Raw genomic sequence first — 22,038 nt, 5'->3', positions numbered from 1 at the left:
ACTCAAGCAGAAAGTAATACTTTCTAGGGCTGGGTAAAAACACTCTTCGGAAGTAAAGTTGGGGGCCATAAAGACTGGGGATTACTTTAGCTAGTCATTTGTAACAGGTAAATGGTTGTGTTTTAACTTCCTGGAGTTAGGGCTGGAGAAGAAGAGGAGGATATTTTAGGAGGAGGAAGGAGAGTCCAGCTGAGGGAGGTGAAGGTCTTTAAGAGTTTTTCCATGGTTGAGAATTCATAAAAAACAAGAGTATTGATTATAAAAAGGACAGAACTTCAGAATTAACATTTCTACAAATCTGTAAGTTATCCATTCATGTTGTTTACCCAGTGCATTAATCGTTACTATAGGAAATGCAAGCATCTTCCCAAAAGTTGGTGAGATGAAAAACTGGAAAACAGTCACCGGATGACTTACACAGTCTAACACAGTGGTTCTTTTTTTTCTGGCCTCACCACGCAGCTTGCAAGATCTCAGTTCCCCGACCAGGGATTGAACCCGCGCCCTCGGCAGTAAAAGCGTGGAGTCCTAATCACTGGACTGCCAGGGAATTCCCTAGCCCAGTGGTTCTTAAGCAGGGATGATCTTAAGCAGGGGATATCTCACACTGTCTGGAGATATTTTTGGTGATCACAGCTGGGGGGGGGTGGGTACCTCTGGCATTTAGTGGTCCAGGGATGCTGCTAAACCTATATGCTTTTTGTTATACTAAGTACACCATTTTATTTAATTAATTTATTTAATTTCAATTTGAAAGCAGTCACTGTTTATTAACTGACCAGATTACAAAAGTAATCATGGTAGATACCTTAGTTCATCCTTCTAATAAGCCTGTTGATCTGGTCTTCCCTGTTGCCAGCATTTCCACCTTCTACAAAATGGGTGGTCTTTTCCTTCATTCCACCTCGTGGAGAAGACAATTTGAAGGGCCACAGGAAGTTGTTTGCTTCTTTGAAACGTTTTCCAACAGTATAGATCTCATGAATCAGACCCTCCATGCAGATAATACTGTATTTGCCAAGAGGTAGAGCAATCAACGCATTGTCTGTTAGAGCAATCCGCTTCTTGGTGATTTTGCCATAATCACGCTTGTAGATCAGTTCATTTACTGACTTCAGGTTGGGGTACTCCCACGCAATGTACGGTTCCACAATTCTCAGCATGTTCACTGAAGCCTTGTTGAACTTCACAAAGGTGCCATTGAAGATCTGATGGAGGCGAAGAAGCTGTAACACCTGTCAAACCTCTGGGCTCACACCACTGATACCTCCGATCCTGATGACAAATGCCAATTTGGGTTCAGTGGGTACGTAGAAGTTGCTGGCTTTTCTTGCCATCCTAGCCATTCGAATTTCAGTTCTTATGTACACCATTTTATACCTGGACTTCCTTATTTACTATATCTTCAAGTTTGTTCCATATCAGGATAGAGCACACTATATTATTTATGTATGTTATAAATACATATTTTGTATGTTACAATTATGCAAGAAAACCCACTTATTGTCTTCTCTTTTAATGTATCCATCTCACTAATTGCTTTATATAATTAAACTTTTTTCCGTAGAGCACCACCTTTTCCTTGAAAATCCATTTCTCAAACACCGGATGCTACATTTGGTTGCCAGGTCACATCACACAAAAAGAAATCTTGGAAGAACTACACTTAATTAGTTCTCTATTTTAAAAACGTGCACGCCTCCTTTCCTCCCTCACTGGGGTTGGTAACGCATCTAGAAATGGCTGGATGGACCTGGTGAGACCCCCAGGTAAACTGAGTGTCCTAGAGGGCACGTTGGCCTCCTCAAGTTACTGGTCACTGCTAATTAGTTTAGAGAGTATAAACCCTTCATATTCTCAAATTCCTTTTTCAAAGAAACAGGAGGCTTAAGTCGCCACAGATGTGAATGATGTCATGAAGAGGGACTTCAGGAGGTGCAGTCGAAACCGTCTGAAGCTCACAAGGCAGCGCAAAGCCACCGGCGTGGCCCTCCGCTAATAGAATTTAGCCAGGACAAGAGCCATCCAGCTTGTTCCACCAGGAGCTCAGTGCCTCTAATAGATTCTGAAAAAAACATGCCTTTTGTTGTTTCAGTTCGGGCTTAAGAAAAAAGAAAGTGAAAAATAAAGTTGGAAATACATCTTTTGTTGGAAATTTGACCAGTATATTATCATAGGGTATTTTCCTTACTGTGATAAAAGCGGTGATTTCGTAAAACTTATTTTGTGTAATTCCCTTCATTGCTTTCCTGGTTACATATTCGCTATATATATTAATTCCACAAAAAATGTATGGAGGGTCCACTTTGTGCCTGGCATGCTTCCAGGACTGGTGATATAGGATGAAGAAGGCAAACAAACAAAAAATCAAGCGTTACAAAACATATTCCATGGAAAGGAAAGACTATGAGCCCACCCACTCCAGAGACCATGGGTTTCTCCAGTGTTTTTCCTTCCATGCCTATGCTAACATATAATATTTTACAGTGATGGGGATTTCTTGTATGGATATGTATATACTTACACAGACATACAGATATTCACAGTAACATCTGTGAGGGGAATAAAAATCTCCCAAATAAGTGATTTTAAAAATATTCCTGTTTATCTTTAATCTGCACACAGATTAAAATTGCTGACGCTCTGAACCATATTCTACATTGAAAAGAATTCTCTGCCTTTGCTTGTGGGTCAATGTTGTCACATTTATAGGAATAAAAATGACAGCGATTATAACCATCATCATAGAAGTGAAAATGCTCCATTACTGAGGTCTGGCTGCATGACAGATACACTATAAAGCATGTTTATAATGTACTGCATTTGGGCTGGCTCTGGAAATCACACAGCAGCCCTGGGAGGCTGGGTGAGATCCAGCCCCAGGTGGAGATGAGCACGGGAGGGGGGTGCCGGTGTGGGGGGGAGGGGCTCAGAGCAAGTACTTAGCAGCTCCCAGCACAGATCTGCTTGGCTTCTAAGCGCCACATTTCCCACTCTAATACCATCTAAGCAAGCAAACAAGCATCCACAAAACCTGTAAATCGACACGTAGAAAACTAGGCTGTTGTTTGTCATTTTGATGGAGCAAGCGCACTACAGAAAAGCAGGATTTCTAAGTCTCTCATTCTGTGCTGTCACTAGAGGGTGACTCTAGGTGAGTCGAGTCCCCTCGCCTGGATACGAAATGAGATGAATATTCAAAACATGGATCCCAAAGGGGTCCTATCCTATGAGGATTAAGCCAGACAGTGCATGTTAAAAAATAGAAGAAAAAAATCTGTAAATTGTAAAGTGCTTTCCAAATCTTAATTATCCTGTTTTTTTTTTTTTTGGTGAGATTGTCTCATTTTATTTTTTATTGACATGCAATTCACCTAACATGAAATTAACTGTTTTAAAGTGTATAATTAAGAGGCAGAGCTCACTCGTGATGTTGTGCAACCATCAAACTATACTATCTTCATGAACATAAATATATACATATGTCGCACGGACAATGTTGGGCATCGTTCTTTGATCCTTTAGTAATTTAGTGCCCCTCAAGGACACTAGGCTCCTGCAAGAGTCTCCCAACCCCTAGACCTCTAGCTCACACAGGGTTTCCTGCCTCTTCTCAATCCTGTCATTGAATTTCAAAGCCTTACAATTGCACCCAACAAATTGCTATGGGTATTTATTCATGGTCTTTGTGATATTTGCTGTTTTACAAAGCCAAGGGAATGTCTGGGTCTCTGATAGGCTACAAAGCCAAAAATAAATCCAGGTAACACGATAAAATTTTAATTATAACCATCCTTGGTTTTCAAGACACCCAAATACTGGGTAATTGTACACAAACTGAAAACAACACCCCTCCACTCCCAACCCTGTCTGGTTGCTGGGAAGTTCTAGAAATAAAGGTAGGGCTCAACAACATTTAAGACCTTTGTACAGAAATACAGAAGCCAGTTCAAAGCCTTTTCCATATCTGATAACTGGAGCTATCACTTCTTTTTAAATGCAAATAAGTTATTTCGGGTATTATTAGAAAAAAATTAAACTAGATTATTTGCAGCATAGTGAAGGAAGATTACTTTTAGCAGTGATGCATGTTTCCACAGGGATCAGTCCTGTTTTAATTTCTAGACTGGCAGTTCTATAGATTCACAAATAAAGAGAGGCCCTGGCAATTTCTATAAAGCCACAAACAAGCCCTATGTTTCTGTTTCTTCTGATGAAATGCTCTGGGTCAGGCAGTGTGTCTGTGATCACACCAAAGTAGCAGCATCCAGTTCAAAGTGGAGGAAAAACAGTCTTAACAATGTAAGAATTTCCAAAAGTCCAAACATCCCTGGCCACGCCGCTCCCACAAATGGAAATGGTGTCAGATCTGCATCATAATTGATCCTCCAGATTTCCATCCACAAAAGAAGGATGTGGTCAAATAGAACAAACAACACCAGGGACAACAGAGGAGCCTTCTTGCTAACGTTCCCCTCCCCTCCGCCCACTAAAGTTTAGCAACCGACATCAATTTCAGCGTAATGCTCAAGATACAATCACGGTAGAGGTTTATGGCATGTTACGAAGAGCAGGGGACAAGCACATGCTATTTTCCTCCTTGAGATGTGAGCTGCTGATAAATATTCACTGTAGAGGTTTTTCCATAATTCTTTGATTCTTCAAAAGCAAAGCCATTTTGGGAGTCTAAGCTTTTTGCTCCTGACCCCACAAACATGAGGGGGAGGGGAAAAAAGAGTGAAAATGAGGGAGAGCAAGAGAAAAAAGAACAAAAATTTTTGATACAGATAAAAGAAATTAAGCGAGCCATAAAGTCTGGGCTTTGTTTTAACTGGGTTGTAAGGTCCTGCTGTGCTGCCCATAATCCAGCTGGGAGAGGGGCCCCTGCTGGGTGGCTAATTAAAACAATTATAAATACAAAGAAGGTATCAATGGCATTCCGAGACTCAAACAAAGAAATAAAGCATTGAAGATTTAAATTGTCAATGGTCAATCTCTTTTCAGGGGATTCTGAAGAGGAGTCCGTGTCCCCAAGATCCCCCAACTCCTTTTTTATACTGACTTACGTCTGGTTACTCGGGACCCTTCCTTCTGTTGGGTTTACAGACATCAAAATATGTCAATGATGGAATTAAGGGAAAGTATAGGCACGAAAAGACTCCGATGTCTTAGCATGTCAGAACAGTGGATCTGAGTTTAAAAAATAAAATCCTATATGGGGAAAAAGGCCCCTGCCCCTCCTTTGGAATCGCTATTTTCAAAAACAAGAAAACAGAAAAGATCTTGAGACTTTTTGCCCCGATTCAAAGTGACAAAATGAAAGTCAATGTGAAATGTGATTAGAGGGTTTTTTTTTTTTAAAGTACTGTGGGCAGTTTTAGGAATGTTGAAAATGTAGCAAGTGTGCTAGAATACTACTTCAATGGATTTTTAAAAAGTGAGTTGCAGAATTAAACGGTACTCCCAGGCAAAAGTGAAAATCTTTCTTAATTTCTTAGACCAAACTTTTTTTTTTTTCCCTTTCTGGCTTTTATAGGTTGAACCCTAAAAGGAACACTCAGAAGTATACTAACCTAGAGTTGCATAAGTTAGTTCTCTGGTTATGGTAAAGATCTTAAAAAGGTGTGAAACTGAAAGCCACAGGTAAGAACTAATTTATGCAACTGTAGAAAAATGTCTGAGTACTTACAACGCAGGACAAAATACGTGTCAGATGTAGATTCAAATGTGGGATGAGCAACGTTCCTGATTCCTTTAAGGAACAGGATCCAGATACTCCTGCACGCGTCTGTAGTGCTGAGACAGTCCCTCACTGCACTTTCAGAACCTCTCGGGACTCAATCCCAGAGCAGAACAGGTCGCAAACGTTTTCAGGGGCGTCCCTCGGGGAGGGTGGTCTGTTTGCTCTCATGAGTGGGGTCTGACCACTGAGAGCCTGCACTTGGGGGTCGGTCAGCGGGGCTTCAGGAGAAAGACCCCAAAGCTCCGATTCGCTAAGGCTCACCCTTAAAAGGAGCAATACCTCTTTCCACCCAGAAAGAAAGTAACCGGCGTAGCTGGTGAAAGCCTGTTAAGGAGGAAGCAGTTAAGGTAGGGGCAGCTGCTAAGGACCCAGTGGGGGTCGGAGCCCAGAGGCATCCTCTCTCACTCTCCCTTCCCAGCTCCTCCCCTACCATCCCTCTCCGCGTCCCCCTTCTCCGTCTGTCTTATTTTGCCTCCAGTGGCGAGGGGATTGAGTCAGTCCTTGGGGTTATCAATGCCCTCCCATCCTTTGACTTAGTGTTATTTCTTCCATCAATTAACCGGAAGATGCGTCTCTTTCCCGGTGTCAAAATAATATCAATGAAAAGGTCTGAGAGACTGAATGGAAACATTGGCCCAAAGCGTTTGCAGCAATGATGATGATTAGTAAAAAGAAAGACAGGATTTGACCAAAATGGCTTTTTTCCTGGGATAGGAATGTTGCCTCAAAAAAAAAAAATGTTGCCTCATAAAGCACCTTTGCTGCTTCAAGTATTTTGAAGTTATTATGTAACCAGGATATTAATACAAAGCACAGAAACTCCTCTAGTTATGTGTTTAACTCCGAGCTTTTCCGCATTTGAACACAACTCCACGCGGAAGCAAAAGTGTGACAACTCTGCTCAACGCCAACAGAGGGCGATAGATACTGGGATCTGTCACTTGAGTTCTGGTCAAAATTTTTAGGCTAAGGCAATACTGAAACTCAGATGCGCTCAGGGGGCAGAGGAAAACGGACAGGCAGATCTGCCAACAACATTCGTGGGTTATGGCTCGCACACCATATGCCAGGAGGCGTGCAAGTCATTAAACAAATCTCAAAACATTTAATCTTCCCACTTTGACACGTATACATTCATAATGACAAAAGCAAAACATACGTGTCAAGTTATTGTTTATATATGATTAAAAGTCTGCAAACAACCAGAGGAGAGAATTTACTTATTACTGCACGTCTGGGTGTCCTGTTGATGGGCCTGTGATATTCATATGAGTAACAAACATAATTCATAAGTTATTATTTATCCCATTTCTTTTTGTTGTTTCCATTTCAGTAGACTCATAAAATGTATAGTTACAGTCAGGTTTTTACATAATTTATATTCTATTGACCAAAGACTAAAATATTTTTGTAAAGATTCAGATAATAAATGTTTCAGGTTTTGTGGTCGATCTCATATATTCTTCTCGGTTTGTTGCACAAACCTTTAAAAATATAAAACCCATTCTTAGTTCATGGGGTAAATATAGCCCTTAGGCTGTTTGAAATAAAATCCTGTCATTTTTTGACCCCTGATTTTGTCAATAATCATCTAAAATGGAAAAAAATCAAATACAATTATCAAAGTATAAAAAATGTGAATACTCATTAAAAAATTAGATGTTATAAATACTTCACAAATGTTTTAAAATATTTTTCTACCAAAATGTCCAAAATTATTTAAGATGGAAAGGTAAAATACAAATGATAATTGAGATCAAGCTTTACATAAAAATTATTTACACAAAGCTGAAGCTGAAATATATATATATAGTTAAAAGAATTTGTTAAATCCCATTAAATATTCATTATAAAAATAAAACTACGTTCAATTTTAGCATTCAGTGTTTGTCCAGCTGCCAATGTTGAGAATCTAAGCCTGCTACGTCAGGACCAAGGTATAAGCAAATTGAAGAGTTATATGAATTAATATTACAAAATGTCCCGGTACAAATACTGTGCTCTTTGTAAGCACCTCTAGAATAATGAATTGGGACAATGCGAAACAAGAAAGGGGTTGCTCTGGTATTGCTATGGAGATGGGCTATACAAGTATCTGATGCATTTATGGCATGGGAGAAGGCTCCGACAGTTAATTCAGTCGTCTTTTCGCTTTCCTAAGTGCTTCCCGTGCTCAAATCCTCCATGCACCATGAAGCAGTGTTGTCTGATGTTGGCAGCAGTATGACAACAAACCTTCAAGGCATTCAGAGGCAAGTGCCTTTTGCTTTGCAGAATGGGACCAGAGATGTGAAGTGTTTCCCGGGGTCTGAACGGTGTCAGTCACAAGCGTGCCTGTTTAATGCCATGGGTTGCACAATGCCACCGCTGAGTACCAGATGTTGAGGGGCAGGCTTGCCCATGACTTTTAGCAAATATTTTTTTTGTGTGTTTTATATTCAGAGACACAAAAGTGAGGAGTCCAGGGCAGAGGCTCCTCTTGCCCAAGTCTAAAGGGAGACTGCAGGCTAGATTAAACAAACAACGCCAAGTGGGAAGATGAAGGGCCGCTGACACTAAGGGGCAGAATCAGAGAGATGACAGGACATGGTAGAGATGCAGTGATCTGGGGAGCCCATGCCCTGTCTAAAGAGAACTGTCAACATTCTGCCCTTACCAATTACTGACATGTAGGAAAGTGGACCTGCTGTTGCTGGACTGTCTGATTTCTCAAGAGAATGCTAAATTCTGGGTTTTTATATGAAAAAAAATATTACAAATAATCCAAGTTAAAAAATAAAGGGCACATTTGGAGGGATTAAATCTTTAGGCTGGATTGATTATTAAAGCCACCATGATCAGCCTTCTGGTCTACCGCATTTTCCTATTTGTGCTTATTTCTGAAGGGTTTATGATCATTAATTATTCATTTTTGATAAATACTAAAGCAATGACAGAGTCAAATGTGGGGAAGAAGAGGTATGTGATTAGGTTAGAAAAGAAAGTGAAGGTTCTATTTACACCTTCACTTCACACCTTAACAAGGGTTACCTGTGTTCCATCACTTAGACTTTGCATAATGTGGACTCAGCAACGTCCTGTTTACAAGTAGAGAAGCCTCCATACCTGGACATGTTACTTTGTTTCTGGTTCTGTCACTAAGTTCAGATAATTTTTGAGAGATCTTCATTGTACTTCATTTTTAGTAATAGGAGAGTGAGTGGCAAAAAAATGCGAGATAAGAGAGTAAAAGGATGAAGTTAGAGATCTGCAGGGAGTATTTCCAGATGTGAAGACTCAGGACATGGGGTTACATCCTGTGGTTCTGGAAGGGCAAACAGAAGATATCTGGCCTAGGAGTTGGGGAGGGAGAATGCAAAGGGAAGGTACCAAGTTCTGTGTCAGGCATTTTGGAGCACAGGTGAGGTATCTACAGAGAGGTTAAGAGGTCAAACTGTCCCAAGTTCAAAACCCAGTTTTAATTGTTACAAGCTGGAAAAAGTTGCTTCTCCCTCTGAGCTTCTGTTTTATCATTTGTAAGAGGGTGATAATGATGACCTATCTCAAAGGGCTACTCTGGGCAATAAATGAGCTAATCAAAGTGAAGGTCTAGTGCACATTCCTCAGTAAGTACTCAGTAAAGTTGGCCACTGTTAGGAGAAGCATTGGGATTAGTGATGGGGACTTGGGAATCATCAGCAGAAAGGCGGGCGACTGAAATCTGAGGAGAACGGGGCAGGAGGCATATGTATTGGGGAGCATAGGAAGGAAGTGAAACCCTCAAAGGGATCAGAGGAGGAACAGTCAGGTCGCAGAAAGGCCAAGACAGGGTTTAGGGAAGGCCCCAGTGTGGAAATAAAATAGAGACTTTATTTTCTGAACAGTGTGAATAGTGAAAGTGAGTTAGAATGGCATTTTATAAACTTTAGGGTACTGGGGAGGGGAGATGTTTAAAGCACAGATTCCCAGAAAGCCTGACTCAGGGGTTCTGAGCTGGGGCCCAGGAATCTACAGGGATTCCAACTGCAGGTAGAAAAGCCACTCTTGGAAGAACACTGTGTTAAGACAGAATACGCAGCCAGGGAGAAGAGACAGAGTGGCCACCATTCTTTCAAGGTAGTTGGTTAGAGTACACACGTGTTTCACCCTCCACTATCCACGCATTGAAGAAAGAAAAAAGTTTTCAAGAGAAAACAGGTTGCTTTCAACAGGTTGCTTGATAAGTAAAGGAAGGGATGGTGGCTAGTGGTGTTTATTTCTATATATATACAATGGCCAAGGGGACTTAAACATCTGTGACCCTAGGCTTGGATGGGGGAATTAAATTGGTTGATTTTCAAGTGTTAAACCAACCTTGCATTCCTGAAATAATCCATCTCAGTCATGATGGATAGTGGGAAAGAGACACATTGATCAGACCTCAATCTCAGGTTCCAGGTTCCCTGTGCTGTCTCAGGGTTCAGGCAGGCATGACCTTCTATCCCATCAACACAACAGCTCCCTGAGACTTGGAAATAAACATCAGGTCTTCTAGAGCTGTGATCTTCAAACTGTTTTTCTCTCATACTCTATAAAATAATATCTTAAAAGTATGTACTCCCTTACATGTTTTAAAGTTTATATCTAAATCTTCCTATGTTTAAACAGCTTAAAAGGACTCTGGCACTATAATTATTTGTTATATAATTTCTTTAAATGTATTGAAAATAATCTAAATATCATGTATCCTTGACCTCCACTGTCACCCACTTAAATCATACATGAATAAGCTGTTCTTTAATAGTTGAAATTTTATGTCATTATTTAAGTTTTCTCCTTAAATTTGCACTTCAATTCCACATCCTCATGGAATTTTATATTAATGTAATAAATATTTTTTGCTTAGAAGTCTTTTATTGATCACCTTATCAAAATTCTCAGCAAGGAAATTTATACATAAGTTCAAAAAATTTAACTTCCTTTGGTCAGAACTGAGTCACTATTACAATTATTAATTTTTGTGTAATTGATGAAAACAAGGTGACTATACTACAAAATCAGAGCAACAGAAGTTATATCATTATTGAAGCTGGGTCATAGGTGCAGGGGGGATCATTATGATTCTCACTCCTCTGTATATGTTTGAAATTTTCCACAATAAAAAGTTAAAAAATATATTGAAGAAGTAAGTATGTTATAAGTTCTGGTTAAACATTCCTAAACAAAAAATGTAAAATTTTATTGGCAGTAACAATTTAACAAGATGGATGTGACTTTTAACAAGATAGATGGTCCCTTTCTTTGGTGCAGATCAAGTAGCAACCACTATTACCAGGTTCTTGCATATCTTTCCAGAGATACTGGATGCATATATGAAATAAATACTAACATATACTCTTTTTGATATATAAATGATAGCATATTGTGTGCACATTCTGCACCCTATTCTTTTTTGTCAATGCATCTTTGTGTATGACTATGTCATATAAGTATATATGTATATATACAGACACTTGCTTTTTATTTCTAAAAATGTCTTCAGAGAATTCCATGAAATGGATGAACCATAAGTTATTTACCCAGACTCTTCCCTACTTGGTGGCATTTAAGTGGTTTCCAATCTTTTGCATTTATAATCGGTGCTGCAGTGAATAACCTTCACAAGTATTGCTTTGCTCATCTCTAATTTTATCTTAGAAAAAAATCACAAGTTTTAAGACCAGTTTTAATAGAAAAATGCCTTTCAACAGCTTAAGAAATACTTTTCATAGATTTAAAAACTGACCAAATGTGATTCTTTTGGCTCACTTTCAGGTGGGGCGCTCGTCCCCTTCCTGCTTTTCTAATACAAAAAAGCCAACCTTGGTGACCTAATACAAATCTCACCTCTTGTTATTTATTTTCCAAATATTTAAGCACAGCTGATTGCTTTTTTTTTTTTTCTGAAATGCCAGAGAAAGGAGAGGTAGCATTTATTGAGAATTTATGATGTGCATGTTCCATACTAGGAGATATTATCTCATGGAGCCCTCACAACAACCCAATGACATGGACATTGTTTAAAAATAAGAAAACTAGGGCTTCCCTGGTGGCACAGTGGTTGAGAATCCGCCTGCCGATGCAGGGGACGCGGGTTCGTGTCCCGGTCCGGGAAGATCCCACATGCCGTGGAGCAGCTGGGCCCGTGAGCCATGGCCACTAAGCCTGCGCGTCCGGAGCCTGTGCTCCGCAACGGGAGAGGCCACAACAGTGAGAGGCCCGCGTACCACAAAAAAAAAAAAAGTAAGAAAACTAAAACTCTGAGAAGTTAAGTCACTTGCTTAAGGTCACACAGCTAGTAAGTAGTAGAGGTAAAGATTCATCCCAGGTCTGTTCGATTTCAGGAATTCACTCACTGCCTCAGGAGCCTACAAAATATATCCCTGCTATCCAAGCCAACACTGCCTCGTACACTTTTAAAACTACTTTTAGGTTTATGGAAATATTTCAAAGATAGTACAGTTCTAGATATGCTTTATCTAGCTTCTCCTAGTTAACAAACTAAGAAATTAACATTGGTACAACACTATTAACTAAACTAGACATTTTGTTTATATTTAACCAATTTTCCCCACTCATGTTCTTTTTCGCTGCTTTGGGATCCAATCCAGAATACCACTTTGCTTTTAGGATTTTTCTGTTACTTTTATTTTTTTCTTTCCTATATTTATCAGCTCCCCCACTACTTCCTGGAAGCAGAAATATTACTGAACACGTGAGTCCATCCTAGTGTCCTAGGAACAGTGCTGGACCCACGACCATGGAGTCAATGGTGACGTGACATGATTTATCTGGCTTGGCCTGATTTATTAAAGTTCTGGCTGTAGAAGAAAACAGGTTTCCAGGGCTCTGGAATATCAGGTGTGCTAATGAATGCCCCGTAAAGCAGGAGGGACACATCAGCACTTCGTCACCTTGTCTGCCAGGCGCCGGAGGAAGTGGGAGATTTGCTCATGACACCAGGTCATTTCCTCCCTCCCTGGCCTGACCTCCCAGCTCTTCCAGCAACAGCCAGTGGAAGCCACGGCCAAGTCACTTAGTGACATCTTAAGGTGAGGCAAAGAACTGACAGGTCACGCTGGTCCCACACTTGGAGGGGACCTTCCAAATCCAGAGTTCCCCTCCTTGGATGGGTTGCCACATGAAAATATGAGAAGTCTAGACACTGAAAGGACATCAAACATACTTAATAAAAAGAAAATTTTGCTATGTAATTTTACCTGATCTCCATGATTATCTAGTATTTACTATCCATAGTAAGGTTTTTTAAATGCGTGAGATTCATTCAACAAATATTTACTTAATACCAACTATGTTCCAGGCACTATTTTAGGGGCTAGGTATAAGCAATAAATGCTAGAGTCCTAACCTCTGCCCTAAAAGAGCTTATATGGATATAGAAAGCAGATCAACAATCAATCAACATAGTATATAAGGCAAGTGAAATGTTAGCCATTCGTGCTAAGTGTTACATTCATTTAGTGTGTATCTGAGCACCTGTGTATGCCAGGCACTGTTCTAAATCTTGGAGAGGTGACAAGGAACAAAACTAAGGTGCTGAGGTCCCTTAGCTTTGAGATAAGACAGACTCTACTCAAAGGGAAGGTGATTTTAAATAGAAGGGTGAGGGAAGGCCTCTCCAAGCGAGTACCCTTTCATCTGAGATCTAAAAGATAAAAAAGATCAAAAAAGCGGGTGGAAAGAGCATTCCCAGCAAATGGGACAGCATGTGCAAAGGTCCTGAGGTGGAAAAGAGACTGGCAGGTTTGAAGAACTGAGAGAGAAGAACATAGTGGAGTGTGTGCAGTGAGCAAGGGGAGAAAGCAGCCACGGTATGGAGGGAATTTCAGTCCACGGGAACGTGAAAGCCACTGGGCTAATCTGTCTGTTGCCAGAATCCCCTTCCCCATGGGTTCCAGGTTCTGCCAGTCTTCGTTGCTGTGCATGGGCTTTCTCTAGTTGTGGCGAGCGGGGGCTATTCTTTGTTGCAGTACGTGGGCTTCTCATTGCAGTGGCTTCTCTTGTTGCAGAGCACGGGCTCCAGGTGCGTGGGCTTCAGTAGTTGTGGCACACGGGTTCAGCAGTTGTGGCTCGTGGGCTCTAGAGCGCAGGCTCAGTAGTTGTGGTGCATGGGCTTAGTTGCTCCGTGGCATGGGGAATGCCCCTGGACCAGGGCTCGAATCCATGTTCCCTACACTGGCAGGCGGATTCTTAACCATTGTGCCACCAGGGAAGCCCTCTATGCCTGCTTTTGTGCTACAACAGCAGAGCTGAGTGGCCTGCAAAACCTAAAACATTTTCTTTCTGGTCCTTTACAAAATAAGTTTGCCAACCCTGTGCTAAGACATGGCAGGCCTTGAGCAAGGCTTCAATTCCCCCTATGTCTGAAGACAGAGTGATTTCAGTTATTCTGACCTAATCTTGACACCCAGCAAAGGTTTTATGCAAGGAAATGATGGTGTCCAGCTAATGTCTGAAGATTCTATTTTTGCTACTGTTTGGAGGATGGCTTGGAGGAAGGCAAGACTGGAAGTAGGGGGATCCATAAAGAGGCAGTTATCCAGGTGAAATACGATGATGACTTCTACCAGGGGGATGGTGGTGGGGATGGAGAGAGGAGGGAAGATGCAAGATAGATACAGTCTAGAGACACCCAGTGGCAATGGATACACTAGTGTGCAGATCACGATTAAATACTATTCTCCCATAAAAAGAACCAGAGCTCCTTTGAGAAACAGTTAATCTCAGAGCTGGGGCAGGTAATACACAAGATTCACCTGGAACATCTTGTGATACCAGAAAGTAATGAAGTGCTTTAAAAACTATGGGGCCATGTTGAAAGGACACAGGAGCCAACTTGAAGGACCTTCGAATGGCCAAATCTAGAGTGATTTGAACTAAATAAGCAATGAGAATAATAAATGATACAAGTCAATAAACAAATGGGGGGAAAGGACAGAGCCTTCTTACCGAAATTCCAATTAACAATTGTGAAAGGAATGACAGAATTTGAAAATCACCATTTAGCAAACACCACAGGGATAACTGTTACAGCCAAGAACGGTGGATGGATGCTAAAGTTAGTGAGCAAAAGAATGATGAGAAATGGAGTATTTGCATAGTCTCAAAGAATCTCCCGCCCAGGGTTCTTATTAAGGACAAAGAGAAGAAGAGTAACTTCAGAATGAAGAAACCCTATGGACACCACCTTCACCAAGTGACCACGGTTAACATCATCATTAATGAGACATATTGACTTCAGGTAAGTCCTGATATGATGCACTGAAAAAAGCCACGGGTGGCATTCCTGAAAAAAAAAGTTGCATAACTGCAACCTAATCGTGGGAAACATCAAAGAATTTCCAATTAAGGAACATTCTACACAACACCGGTCAGTACTCTTTAAATGTGTCAAGGTCATGAAAGACAAAGGAAGACTGAGGATCTGTTAGAGGACAACTAAATGAACGTGGGATGCAGAACGGGATCGTGGACCAGAAAATGAACCTGAGTGGGACAACTGGCAGATTTTGAATAAGGTCAGAGATCAGGCGGCAGTATTGTAGCAAGGTTATTCTCCTCATTTCCGCAGTTGTACTGTGCTCATGTAAGATGTTAACATTTGGGGAAGTTCAGTGAAGGGTATTTTTGGGAACCACTATTTCTGCAACTCTTGTCTAAATCTAAAATTATTTCAAAATAAAAATGTTTAAAGCTCCAGGGGAAAAAAAGATCTGGTTTGGAGAAATGATGAACAGGATTGTTGATCAACAGGTGTGTTGGGAGGAAGAAAAGGGAAAAAAAAGTTACATTCTGTTTTGCATTGTTATCAAGTAAGATATAGATACAAGTAAAAATGCCCTAATACATAAGATGAACTGTATAATCATCCCTGAGCAATCTGTCTATACACCCATTTATTTGTACACAGTAAAATCTACTTTATATGTCCAGTAGGAGTTGTATTATTGGGTATCACTTCACTTCTGAATTTCCAGAAGGGAGGAGGGGAAATTCCAACAGGGGAGGCCACGTTTATGAATGTATACCAATGTATACATCTTGAATTGCATACAAGATATGTAAATGTATATCTTAATTTCATTATTATCTAAAATGAGAATCTCTTGTGAATATTTGAGGCAAAACACTAGAATTAGCTAGTATTTATTTTGTGCCTGTCCCAGAGTCTATTGTCACAGGTATTATACAATTTATGGGGGATCCAATACAAAGTTCCAATTATAGCCGTCATTAAGTGAGTACCTACCATGTGTCAGGATCTGGGCCAGGGGCCAAATGCCACTAAACCTGTGCCCATCATTTAGATGAGGATGTTGAGTTTCTGGGAAATTAATGAACCTGCTCAAGATCTTACAGTGTGAGGATGAATTGAAGGTATTTGGGGGTCACTGCCCCCAGCCTCTCAGCCAGTAAGTGGCAGAGCTGGCCTGAGATGTGGGTCTAGGCTTCTAACCACAGCTGCAGGGCCTCTGCTTTGTACTCTACTCTTTCCACAATTAGCAGAGGGCAGGACCAGGCATGGAGGGCTTACAATTTTATCCAAGTCAGTGTGTTTGCTTAAGGCAGCAACATACAAGTCATATATTACAAGGACTGGACCCTCAAGTCCCATATTTTATATTTTAGCCACTCTTGCCAACACTTGGTATCACCAGCTGTAAAGGTCTGCCGATCTTACAGTTGGAGACTAGCTCACCTGTCCTTTTAAAGTCCATTTTCTTGAGTCAGCCCCTTGCAAATGGTCTGACCACAGGTTTGTCCTCTCCCACCATCTTTCTGTCCTTAGCCCTTGCCATGTTCTCCTCTGTTGGACTGTCTTTTTCTTAGTGATTTGAAAGAGATCTTTGTGCATGCTGGATGTTAATAATTTGTCTAAAATAGGTGGCAAGTATCCTGCTTGCCTTTAAATTTGCTATTTGGTGCCTTATTGCTATTACTATTATCGGTGTTTTAAATTTGGAGCTGTCGAATCTCTTTTCTTTGATGGTATTTGTGTCTTTTGAATAAACTAAAAATGTATTCCTCCGTATTTTCTTCCACAACTGTCAGTTTTGTTCAGGTTTTGTTAATCAAGGGGGATTTATTTTTGTAACTACAGCAGGGAATCTAACTTTATTTTTTCTAGCTTGATAGTAAATTTCCCCAGCCACATTTATTGGATTGTCCTCCGTCTTTCTTTTTAAATTACATGTAAGATTTAAATCTATTTCAGATGATCATGTGTTACTTTTATAATAGCAATAGCTGAAATACAATTACTTGAAAGGAATAAAATCATATATTGATGTCCTTCTCTCGTGTCTCCCCATGGCTCACACAATGCCAGGAACATAGTATGTGTTCAGTAAATATTTCTGAACTGAAGGTGTCAACTTTTCTGTTTTCTCCTGACAGTATTATGGTATATAATCTGTGATGTAATCTTCACGTTAGCTATGGCATCATTACAGGCATTTGGGGGTAAGATCATATTATTAAAGATTTTGTTCTTTTAGTGCCAGTTTTTCAGTTAGATTTTACAGAATCCCATTCTACAGACATAAAAACAGGAATGTGAGGTACCAGGATTTTCTGCTTTAAAAATGAAATCAACATAGCGAGTGGGAAGCAGCCACATAGCACAGGGAGATCAGCTCTGTGCTTTGTGACCACCTAGAGGGGTGGGAGGCAGACGCAAGAGGGAGGAGATATGGGGACATACGTATATGTATAGGTGATTCACTTTGTTATACAGCAGAAACTAACACACCATTGTAAAGCAATTATACTCCAATAAAGATGTTAAAAAAAATGAAATCAACAAATGGTATATAATCTTCATGCCCTCTTAAGCCCTTAATCACTGAAGGATTATTCATAGCACCCATTTTTGGCTATTCTTAAACTAAGCTACTTTGCAGCAATCCTGAATCTTTTCCCAAATAACTAAATGATATAGCAATGAGGGCACGAGGAGTAGCCCTTAGGAGACACTAGATAAGCATTTCTTTTTCCTTCCTTTTAAATATGTCCAATTTTAAGGAACTGCTTCCCTCCATCTCCCCACCCCATCCCAAGGCTCCCATTCATTTTCTGACATGGGCTTTTCAACTGCAGCATTTCCAATTTTTAGGTTGCCCTCAGTTACTGAAAATCCGGCAAAGCTCTGCATTTTTTTGTGGTGCCCGCCCCATCCCCTTCCTTGATCACGGCTGTGTTCAGCTTTCAAGAGTTACGTTTAAATACAGGAACAGAAACAGTCTGTGAGGCTACCAGCAGTGAAAGATAATTCATTGGAAATGGTTCCCTGCCTGGCAGTTTTCAAGCAGACTCATCACCAAACACTAACTATGCTGGGAGCTTTGGTCATCGTGAACGTCATCGTCCAATTAGAAGTTACAGCATTTGCTGAGTCCTACGATTTATATACAACTGGTATTTCATATTGATTACACTAATCAAGGCACATGGTATAAATTCCTAACATCCCTGGGCAAACAGTCCAGATTTTTAATAATTCTCCTTTTTGCTGGTTACTGCACTAATTATGTGCTAAATGATGACATTATTATATTATATATATTATTATTAGTGGTGAAATTTCAAGCGATTTTATGCCTATACAGTGCCTACTCTGATGTTGGATTAAGGGGTTGGTGGATTTTATACTTGCAAATTGATACCTGGTCATCAGGACACTTGTGATATTTTTTGCCATTTTAAAATTTAATACACATCACTTAACTAATGCAAAAATACGATCATGGATGGAGTTTTAAAAAGTCCTCCACTAATGCGATCATGATAATCAGCTTATCTAAATTAGCATTGTACTTAACAAAATAACACACAGCTCTGGAGAAGGAGAAAGTCAACTTGGCCTTTCAGCATTGCTGATGAGGGTAAACTGGTACAACCTTTGTGGAAAGCAATTTGGTAACATTTAGCAAGAGCCTGTAAACCGTTCATGACTTTTGACCTAGTAATTCAATTTCTGGGAATCTAGCTGAATAATGCTATATATGGAAAGAGCTTTATGCATTGTGATAAAAGCAGCATTGTTTTTAAGAATAAAAAAATGAAAAGAAACCCAAATGTCCACCAAGGGAGTAATGGTAAGTACCATTTATACATAGTTTTGACAACATGGAGAAATACCGTATTAGGTTACAAAGAGGGGAAAATAAAAATTTCGAATTGTGCAGACATTAGCGTGTATTACACAACGATGTAAAAACATACTAAGCAGAACAAAAGACTAAGAAAATAGAGTACAATGTTAGCAACTGTTGCCTATGGATTTGGGACTAGATTACAGGTAGTTTTCTGTATTATTCTGTATTTTCCAAATTTTCTATAAGCATGAATTTTTTTTTTTTTTGGGTATGCAGGCCTCTCACCATTGTGGCATCTCCCGCTGCAGAGCAGAGGCTCCGGACACGCAGGCTCAGAGGCCATGGCTCACGGGCCCAGCCGCTCTGCGGCATGTGGGATCCTCCCGGACCGGGGCACGAACCCGTGTCCCCTGCATCGGCAGGCGGACCCTCAACCACTGCGCCACCAGGGAAGCCCTAAGCATGAATTTAATATGATAAAAATGATTGACTGTATTGCAATAGTTTAAATTAAAACATTAAGATCAATATATTCTTTTGGAGTGAAATATCAGTAGTGCATTGTATTGCCCCCAGCACAATATTCCCTGTTCTCCAGAGGTGTGGTCACGTTCTCTGAGAATATTTTGTTAAAGGAAAGCACAGGAGTGCAAGGTGAGTTACAGATGAAATCAGGGAATAGATCTACTCTGTGACTGAATTTTTTGGGCAGAAACAAGGTCAGCTGCTGAAATGACTACTGCTCTAATCGGGTAAATTCCTATTTTATCCTGAAGTTAGAATGCCAGAAAATAACAAAGAAACCCATGAAGGTGATCAATTCTTCCACGTTCACATTTTGAAAGACGTTCTGTGCAATTCATAAACTGCATTTAAAGAACTCTTTTCAGTATTTTCCAGAAAATGAGGTTAAAAAGTGTCCAAAGGTGGGTAGGAGGCTATAGGTGTGGAGGAAGAGTGTAGAAGAAGCAAAACACAAGAGATGAGATGTTCATAGAATGTTTAAATTCCAAAGGACTTTACACATTTAATGTATCATTTATATTTAGAACTGGGCATCAAAGCGAATAAACTGGCAAAGTGGATGAGAACCTCTAAGGTAAATTTAAAAGTTATTTTTATTTGTAATACTTGCTTGTTGTAAAAAGCCTAACAGAATAGATTTTAGTAAAGCAATAAAAGCTCTCCACTCTTTCCCACGCCTGCTTCACTTACCAGAGACGGCCACCATTAAAGTTATTTCATATCCTTTAAGACAATACTCATGTATATAACTTTTAAAAAAAAACACCAATGGAGATTAAACTGTACAGAGTACTCTGCAACTTAATTTTACTTAATAATTGACCTTCAACCACTTGTATCTCAACACACATGGGTCAACCACATTTTTTTTTTTTTTTTTTAGTGATGCGTGGTCAGGACTGCATGGCTGTATCATTATTTGACCAGCCCTGTTCTCATGGACATCTGGTTGTATCCTGCTAACTGTTCTTGTGGACAACACTGCTCTGAACATCCTTGAACATACTCATTTGCATACTTGAATTAATTCCACAGGAGAAATTCCTGTAAGAATAATTGCTGGGTCAAAGGGAACTCACATTTTAATATTTTGGTAGATATCATCAAATTGGTCCCCCTCAAAATCTTCCTCTAGCAAGGCATAAGAATACTCTTTCCCACTATCTGGCTGTAGAATTAAATTTTGTTTACAACGAATAGGCGATTTCTATTCCATTGTGTTCACTTAATATGTTTATTTATTTTCAAAGTACAGGCATTTTTTACTTGACCAAAGAGAAGAGGATAAACGGCAAGGTCTGTGTAGGTTTGTCCTGATTCAAGTAGGTGCATCAGAAATTACTATTAAGAAAGTAAATCCAATTCATAAAATATGTAATTAATTCCAAAGTCATACATACCAATTTGAGGATTAAGGAAACTCCTGGGTAATTGAGAATTGTTGGCAGTATTAACTACTCATTAAAAAATATAAATTATGATTAGCTAGTCCAATCTGGTGCTTAGCATGTGCCAGGCACTGTTCTAGCTCTTTACACAGATTAACTTATTTAACCTTCATGACAACTCTATGAGGTAGGTACTACGATTATTTTATAGATTTAAAAAAATGAGGCACAGAGGGTCTTAATATGACCAAGGTCATGCAACTAACGAAATGACAGGGCCAGAATTCCAGCCAGGTACTCCGAATGCAGCCTCTGGGCTCTTAACTACCATGCTACGTTCAAAGCTCATCTTCAGGAAATAAGGTTGCATTCAACAGCTCTCCACAAAGCTTTTCATCATAGCACTGACGATGGAAAACTTCCTTACCTGCCTTGGGTTGGAGGTGTCCCCAACGGCAAGATGCTGTGATGGCTAAAGTACAGGTTAATTTTTTTTAAAAAATAAATTATTTATTTATTTATTTTTGGCTGTGTTGGGTCTTCGTTGCTGTGTGCAGGCTTCCTCTAGTTGCGGAGAGCAGGGGCTACTCTTCATTTTCAGTGCGCCGGCTTCTCACTGCAGTGGCTTCTCTTGTTGTGGAGCATGGGCTCTAGGTGCATGGGCTTCAGTAGTTGTGGCACGTGGGCTCAGTAGTTGTGGCACGTGGGCTCAGTAGTTGTGGCTCGCGGGCTCTAGAGCACAGGCTCAGTAGTTGTGGAGCACAAGCTTAGTTGCTCCATGGCATGTGGGATCTTTCCGGACCAAGGCTTGAACCCGTGTTCCCTGCATTGGCAGGTGGATTCTTAACCACTGCGCCACCAGGAAAGCCCCTACAGGTTAATTTTTATTTTGCTTTTCTACATTTCCTCCAGTGACCACATGTTGCTTTTGTAATAAGAAGACAAACTCACTTTACAATAGTGACAGCTCTTAAGAACTGAATGCTTTCAATACCGGAAGGTAGCTTATCTTTCCAATGTCTCATCCAACCTCCATACCAACAGCCACTCAGCATCAGGAGGGTTTTGTTTCATCAAACCACAAAACCATGCAAACACCATGACCCACTTGTGTCCGATGACTCTGCCCTTCAAGAGCTCAATCTGTAAAATGGGGCCAGCGTCACCTGCTCTGGAGAGTTGCTGTATGGAGTCAAGGCGTTTGTGAGGTTCACGCACCCTTTGGCACTGGCAGCTACTATCATTATGATTTTTGGGAGGCAACCCC

At 40.3% G+C, this 22,038-nt stretch overlaps 1 pseudogene; it reads right to left on the bottom strand.

The window, feature by feature from the left end:
* Positions 1–791: 791 nt before the first annotated feature.
* On the bottom strand, positions 792–22,015 carry LOC114893919 (annotated as a pseudogene).
* Between the last annotated feature and the right edge of the window lie 23 nt (positions 22,016–22,038).

Source organism: Monodon monoceros, unplaced genomic scaffold, assembly GCF_005190385.1.
Source record: "Monodon monoceros isolate NGI ecotype Baffin Bay Population unplaced genomic scaffold, NGI_Narwhal_1 Super_Scaffold_13, whole genome shotgun sequence".
Lineage (NCBI taxonomy): Eukaryota > Metazoa > Chordata > Mammalia > Artiodactyla > Monodontidae > Monodon > Monodon monoceros.
Note: the sequence above shows the minus strand (reverse complement) of the source record. Positions and strands in the feature narration are given on the sequence as shown.